The sequence below is a fragment of the Charadrius vociferus genome, unplaced genomic scaffold (assembly GCF_000708025.1).
Source record: "Charadrius vociferus isolate BGI_N301 unplaced genomic scaffold, ASM70802v2 scaffold356, whole genome shotgun sequence".
Taxonomy (NCBI): Eukaryota; Metazoa; Chordata; class Aves; order Charadriiformes; family Charadriidae; genus Charadrius; species Charadrius vociferus.
In genome coordinates, this window is record NW_009648717.1 from 1,882,211 (window position 1) to 1,890,571 (window position 8,361).

The window sequence follows — 8,361 nt, forward strand, 5'->3', positions numbered from 1 at the left end:
GGGGCGCGGGGGAGGCGAGGCCGCAGCTCTAGCCACGGGCGTATGGGAAGGGGGGAAGGTGCAGGCAGGGATGGAGAGAAGGGGGAGGCAGGTGGGGCCGCTCAGATGGCAGTGCCCTGTTGCTGGGGGTGAGAGAACGACGGGCGCCCAGCAGCTCTTCCTCCTTTGTAGGGAGGGGGCTTTTTGTGCCTCTTCAAAGCAATATAAGGTATGCAAAATCTGCGTTGTGCTTCGGCTGAAATCCTCGGAGCCTGTGCTTTTCCCCTTGACCCTCACAAATGCAGTTGTAGCGTGGCCGTGTATTCTTCCCCGAAGCGTTAAGTGCATCTCTGGCTGTGTACATCCTAGGTGGATCTGGCTGGTGTCACAAAATTCTGACTGAGATTTGTCATGTTTGCCTTTATCAACTGTGTATGACTGTAGGTGTTCCATGTATCTCCAGACCTGTCATCTGAATTGCATCGTCTCCCCGTGGCTTATTGGCTGCCTCTTATTTGCAATACTTAAAAATTATACATATGCTTTTGCTAAGAGATGATTTATTTTGTGTTCTAAAGTGATGTCCTAGTGGGTGGTTGTTTTTGTTTGTTTTTTTTTTAACTGCATACAGTTAATTTCTTTTAGAAGTTACTGTATACAAGCTGCCTTTCACTTTTTTTAGGGACAGAACGCTATTGTTATGCTCTCTGCTTTTCATAGTGTACACAGGAGAGGTTTATATGCACCTGGTAAAACATCTTCATCTTCTGTTGTTTTAGACCCGTTCTTCATGTCACATATCTAAGCTGATTGTTGCTTCATGGACTGCTTAATTTGCTGTAGCTGGGACCACATGCTCTATATACATGCATACATATTACATATGTATGTGTGTGTATATACATGCATACGTATTGTGTCATGAACTTGATCAGATTTGTAGTTTAGCAAAGTGCTGAATAGTGTTACTTCATAACAAAAACTCAAGGCTATAAATTTACACATACTGAATTTAATGCTCCTTGTTAGAGGCCTCATATAAACCACATCTTCTCTGTTCCATAGGGATGTGGGACTGTGGAGGACTTGGATCTCAGGGTTGAGTCTCACGTAATTATGGGAAAAATATAATAGACATTTAATCTGGAAAGGTAGTTTGTATACCTAGTCAGCCTGCTACTGCTTCCCAATATTCTAAGAGGAATCTATTAATTTTGTATGGAAGATTAAAAGCTGTACAATGTTAATGTGCTACAGGATAGAAGAAGGGCATTGCCAGTCTTCTGTATCCAAGCACTTACAAGAAATTTGTTAGGTGGCTTTATACATGGTAGTTGTCTCTCAGAATGAAACATCTTAGGGCTCCATGTCTCCGAGTACAAACAAACCTCTATATGTTTGAGGCTTTCCTCTTGGCACTTAATGTTCTTATTTAAATGTATTGCATATGTCTTGTTCATTGTCTTAACATTCAGAATAACCATGGTTTTGTGGTTGAAAGTATGTAAGTTGAAGGGGGGATGGGGGTGTTGACATCTTTTTCTGCAAGCTGTGTAAAGGAGGTGTTGATATCTAATTGTTAATTAAGAATAATAGCGATATAAAGTCTTTGACTTATTTTTGCTGAAGGACTGCTTGGCATAGTAAGAATATAAACCAGCATTTTTTAAATTCATTTAATCCTTGAACTGAATGATAGTTTACCGGTGAAAGCTTTTTCTTCTGTTATTTTAGAAATTAATTAAACGGATATTAGTTGATTTGGAAAGGGCTTAAGGGGCCTGACTAAAAATCCCACTTGTTTTTTGTCTTTAATTTACCAATTTCAGATAGCCGTAATACTCCTTTTTGGAAGAAAATGGTGAAGGGGTACTCCGCATGTTTTAAAGTATCAGTGATGACTGGAGTGGGACCATTTTACACATGGGAAAAAACTACATGTGAAATTAGTCTTTGTGTTTTGGTAGTAAAATTAAAAACTATATGCATTTAATTACTTTTGTTTAAGACTCACTCTTAGTATCCAATCTTTCTTTCTAATTTTAACATAATTATTCTTATAATTATTATGGAGTAGAGGAGCATTTTTATCCCAATTTTAGAAATAAGTAACAGAGACAAAAAATTATATGTATTTCAGGAAGACTTGGTGGAGCAGGCATTTGAGTTCTGGTTAGAGGTTGTTATGAAGTCATTATCCTTTCGATACAACAGTCTTTGTTTAGATACTGTACAGATACTCAGTCTTCCTCTGTTTATATAACTTGAAAGATTTTGATCTTGCACTAGTATGTTTTAGTTAAACATAGGGTTCATTTGTCTATGGCTGATTTGATTACCTGGTGTCAAAGTCATCTCAGTGAATGTGAGTACTGTGTTGGTTATGTTTCTTTCTCATGATTGGGTCTCAGAAGCACTCAAACTGTGAAACTGCTGGTAGGTTTTCTTTTTTTTGTGTCCCTGTAGTGGTTTACAGTCATATGGAACATTCAAAACTAGCAGGTGTTCTCTCTTTAAAAACATCTAAAGTAGCTCTCAGAAAATGAAGCTCTACTTCCCTAGGGCTGCTGAAGTAACTGGCAGTGTGTTGCAGCTACTTACTGTGCATCATAGTAACTTCATAGTAACCCTTGTAATTTCTCAAGATGAAAAAAACCCAACAAAACAAATCAGCCTGGAACCCAGTGGCTATGGAATTTGCCAGTCAATAGCAAGAGTAACTGTGGCCTGGGAACTGGCCAGGTATATTCTCTGGCCTTGACTGCCGGTTGTGATTGACCTGATGTCATCAAGGTAGTTGCGAGTACGTTCAGGTGGCTCAAGCAATCACGATCTCTGCTGGAAACTGGAATTAATTTGCTGTATTTTTTTGCTGTCAGCACTGCATAATACAGAAATTTCATTCTCAAACATTTCCTTTAAAATGCACAAATTTATACAACAGAAGTTTTCAGTTGGTTATACTGGGAGTGCTCCGAGTCAAGAAATAGAAATGTTAACGCAAAATGTATATTGCACTTATTTTGCATTTAAGCTGCAGTCTAGCTCTTGAGTACTTTTTTTTTTTTACTCTCTGAAATGAGAAATTGCGTATTAAAGCAAAAATGGGCTCAATTGTATTTTAAAATAGAATTACCTACACCTTATTCACTGTATTCGAGAGAGAGAAGTGATTCAAGAATGTGTTAAGAGGACCATCAAGTAATTAGGCTGTAAGTCACCCCTGGAGGTCATACAGTCATAGACTCATAGAATGATTTGGGTTGGAAAGGATCTTTAAAGATCATCTAGTCCACCCCCCCTGCCATGAGCCAGGGATATCTTTCACTAGAGCAGGTGGCTCAAAGCCCCATCCAGCCTGACGTTGACTGCTCCCAATGGTGGGGCTTCTACCACCTTTCTGTGCAACCTATTCCAGTGTCTTGGCACCCTCCTTATAAAAAATTTCTTAATATCCAGTCAAAACCTCCCCATTTTCAGTTTAAAACCATTGTCCCTTGTCCTTTTGCTGCAGGCCTGGATAAAAAGGTCTCTCTCCATCTTTCTTATTTGCCGTCTTTATATATATAGAATGGCTGCAGCCCACCTCTCTGCTTATATCAGAGCTAACTTTATAAGATCTAACAAATAAGATCACTGATCTGTTTGGTTGAATTTTGGAATTTCTATACATATGCAGATTTTGCAGTCTCTGCTGACTTTCTTAATTTAAAATTATGATTACTGGTAAATACATCTTAATAATTTTTCAGTTTTTTTACAAAAACCTGTCTGTTTCTGTGTCATGTGGTGGTTGGAAATATTACGACTGAATGGTTAGAGAAGTACAAGTGATTGTACCTTCGGGGGAGAGCGGTACTGGTAAAACCTCACCAGGGTTTTCAGCCCTTTCCCAATGCAGGATCAGGAACCTTTCTTCCCTCAAATTGTTGGAATGTATTTGATGCATGGGGATGTCTGCTTCTCAGCTCCCCTTTTTACTAACTGCATTTGATGATTGTGTATGTGGACTGTCTTCTATAATGTCAGCTTTTGTTTCAGTGTAATTTTATGCATCTGGAAAAGTAATGGATTAAATAGATTTTTGTAAGTTTCTCTGCTGAATAGTAATAATAAATGTCTCTTCTGCTTGGGTAGACTCTGTACAGCACCCAAGGGTCTAAGAATTTACATTCACAAACCATGATTAGGTTTTTGTATTATTTTCTTTACAAACATAAGGGCAAGAGAAAATAGATTTAATTTCTTATCAACTTAAAATTAACTGTGTTCTCCTTTTGTCTGTTGCCCAGAAGATTTTGGGAGAGACCAGTTACGACCAGCTGAAAGCATAGGATTATATTGGTTTCAATAGTAAACCTGATAACAAATGAATAATTCTAAAGGAACTTAAAGTCATATAGAAAGACTAAATTTGGCAGAATATCAGTAGAAACTCAGCATGGCTTACCTGGCAAATATTGTGAAGCTAGGTGGAATTTAATGTTTAGAAAGAAAAGTTGGTAGCTGGCTGCAGAATTCATCTGAATTAGGATATCAGTAATTTGGTTTCCATATGCTGAGCAGAAGGCTAGTACAAGGAGAAAAGACAGTGAACGTTGTGACTAACAGAGACAGATGTTCACATAAATCAATTAATGTTAGTGTATATTTCATTGGAACGTTTTTCTTATGAGTGGAGAACAATCTGCTGTAGCTGCTGTTCTTGCTTGCTCTTTCTGGTTTGGTTCCTTTTGCTTGTCGTCTTGCTGTTCCAGATTTGTAGGAGACCATGGCTTATTTTTTCTGCATTGTTTTACTGTCCATCTCTTATTATTGAGCATCACTCCCTTTTTCCTTTTTTTCTACTTCTAATGTCTCTTTAATTTCAATTCTCTGCTAAACTGTAGTAATTTATCTGCAGTGTCAGTATTTTTTAATTTATCATTTTCTCTTCTTTCCTGTGACTGTTTTGTGTAGATTCCCATTCACCTCACAATTGTCATGACACTGTGTATAGGCTAAATGTATTGGCCAAAAAGAACGTTTGAGGAACATTATCCTGCACAGTGATCTACGGTGCTTTTTGGTATGAGTAAAATATTGAACAAATAACTCTTAGGCAACATTCTGTCTTCTTACCATTGGTTTCAATTGTCATAGTTTGCCCTGGCCATGAGTAATATGGAAGACCTTGCAGGTTTTGCATTGCTTGTAGGTTTTACTTTGTTGGCCTATGACAAGGAAAGATTTTAATTAATTTTATATATTCCTGGTTTCTAAATTAACCTTTCAAGAAAGCGGCTGTAAATGTTGTTTGGAGCCCTGATATCTGTTGCTAAATCACATAGACAATCCTTTATTTGTGAAAAAAGGAAAGCAAATCAAACAGTTTGCTTTTCTTTTAGTTGTACTTTCAGATTGTAAAACTTTAATAATGATTGCAAAAATTGCTGCGTTCTAACAGTTGGTGGCATGCGAAGCACGATTCTTACTTTGTGCCTCCTGGGTAAAAAGTAATGAAAAGCTAGAATGGTAAAAAGTTCAGGTAGTATGTTGTTTTATGGAATGTTAGGGCTGGAACTCAGCAAAACCAGAAGATGATCCTTCTGTTGCACAAATTCAAGTTACATCTGTATCTTGAATTCCACGTTCAGTCATACAGATGAAAATACAGATCTCTATACTGATGGTACAGGTATGTCGTTATATCAGTATAGATAGTCAGATAGCAACAAAGGAACTAGGAAGAAGTTAAAGGAATATGGTATGCGAGATTGGAGGTATGCAGTGCTTCTGTGGAAAGATAGAGTCTTTGGTTTCAGTTGATACTGCAGAGGAGAAATAAAATAACCACTTTTTGGTGTGTCATAGTTGTATTAGGAATCACACAGAATGTTGAGATAATAATTTAGTAGACTTAGATACAGAATGAAGACTTGGGTATACTGGTAAGAAGGTTACATTTATGTGCATTAACAAAATAATTTATAAGGGTAAAATGTTGCGACTTTGAAGAGATTCCACTTGTATAATGGAATTGCAGTAGTATCATCAAAGTAAGGCAGTAAATAGAAACATATTGCATCAGGTTTTCAGTCATATTTCAAATGAATTAACTGTTCCACACCTGTGATCAGCTATGTATACAGAACTTCTGCTTTATTAAGAACCTATCTAAAATAACATCCCAGGAAAAAGAAGTTTTTGAATAGTCAGTTTCACTTGCAGTGAATGAATTGAATTATATTCTTAATAAGCTAGTAGAATTACCTGTTTATTCTGATTGCGAAATCTTTCCTGAGTTTTGTGTAAGCCACAAAAAGCTTGATTTTTCTGGCTCACCTGCAGGAATTATTTCTCACTGTTGCAAACAAAGGTTTAACTACTCTTAGCAATATTGAAGAGCTGTAGTGCACCCTGGCTGCCATCTGTTTAAATATTAAATTTTCTAATCCTTTTCAGAAACTGCCCAGGTGACATCATGCTTAAAGTACCTCTGGCACAGTTTACTCTAGGACCACTCATGTTGAAAATAGTAAATGAAACGGCTGTGAACTTGAGAAAGATCGTTGTCAGTGAACACACACTGCAGAACCCTGTCCTTTAGAACTACAGAAATCTGCTTATTTGTTAATTTTTTTTTTTGTTTGTGGTTTGTTTTTGTTTTTTTCTTGCACTCTGTTTAGAAAATGTCTTTACCTATCTGTTGGGGAAAGGTGATACAACCCTACTGTGAGGCAGTAGATAGACTTCAGGTGTGTGAATTTCACAGCCAGTTCTGTGCATGTTCTTTAGTTTTGCTGCTTCCTGCCTTTGATTTGACTGTGCACACTTCGAGCTTCTTGTGTTACAAGCTTTTGTAATTAGGTTCCCATAAAATGAATGTAGTCAGCATCTTACAAAGGTTGCTGAAATTGCTAATTGCAGAGAGGAGAGGGTGAGTGAGTGCTTGTAAGGTTTATTTTTCCTCTGAGAGAACTTCTGATTTTTAGGACATGTAATCTTTGCAGCTTTATAGGTGCAGTTTTTCAAGAGCTTTGCAGAAAATAAAGCTTTTGACTGCATTTGTAGCAGTTCTAAGAGTCTGAGCACTTAGCTTCTGTCAGAATAATTGTTTTTGTCTGTGCTTGATTTCTGCTGTAGTCAGATTAAGTTAAAGAAGAATGTGGTAATACGTAGCTTCCTTAAATTCTGACCTTGTAAATATCTTCAGTGTGTGTGCTAGAATCACAGATTTAAGAAAATGGATTTTTTTAAGAGTGATTGAAAATACTGTATCTCATTTTGTGCATATTGATTCTCAGATTGTGGTTCATCAAGTGGTGCTGTCTTCACGTTTCCAGAATTCAGAAGCTTCTTGATCATACTTAATTGTGTTTGGTTTTTTTTATTACATTTCTAATATGTATTTTTGCTTTCTAGAAATTAATCCTAGTTTTGCTACAGGATACTATAACTTAACCCGTTATAAGTACTGAAGTAATTTTCTGTCTCTTCCTGCATATCTTCTAGCTTTTGGGGTAGATTGTTGAAGCTGTTTTAATTGCTTTATACCTAATACATTCTTTAAACAGGAGCGTATAATCTTACATTGTGTTCAGTTGACACTGTAGGGAGAAAAAAAATTAGCTGAAGTAGAATTTGGACAGGGTGTTAAATTTCATTCTTCTATTCTAAGAGTTGCTCAAATCTTTTTATAATTACAAGTGGTAATATCTATGTGTTTTTCGATCCAGAAACATTGTACTAACTTACTGTTGAGTCATAATATTGCTTCCTACAACACATGATTCTCTTCTCTTATTCCTCTGGCTGCCATGCCGTACTTCTGAGCAGAAGAATATGACAGCATTTTCAAAATCTTCAAGTGAGAGGCTTTTGTGTTTTGTATACATTTTTAGTTGTAGGAGTTTGTGATGATGACCTGATAGTTGAACCGTCATCAGTTATATAACTCATGATGAGATACTTGTGTTAAAGAGATGGACCTTGTACAAGATGCAATGTTTCCAGTATTTTTGATTGTTGTAAAGAAATATTTGCAAAATCTCTTAAAAATCTGGGTTTTATTTTGAAACAAAAAAAAGTAAGTGGAGGATTTGTGCTCTGCTTTCTGTTTGAGTGTCAGACTGCAAAAATGCAATCGGGTATGCTTACCGGGGAGTGTTAGTACTATTTAGGAGAAAAGTGGTGGAGGGATAGGCTTTCATGAGCCAGAGAAAACTTTGGAACTTATAATTGTGTTAGTTGAAGAATGATTTTTTTAAATTTGTAATCTCCATGGACTGTGACAAGTGAGGCCTAGAGACTAGGTTAAAATATATTCCCCTTGTTTACTGGTGTCCTTTTGACAACACTTTGCATAAGAGCATTTTTGCTTTTTATCCCTGTATTACGATG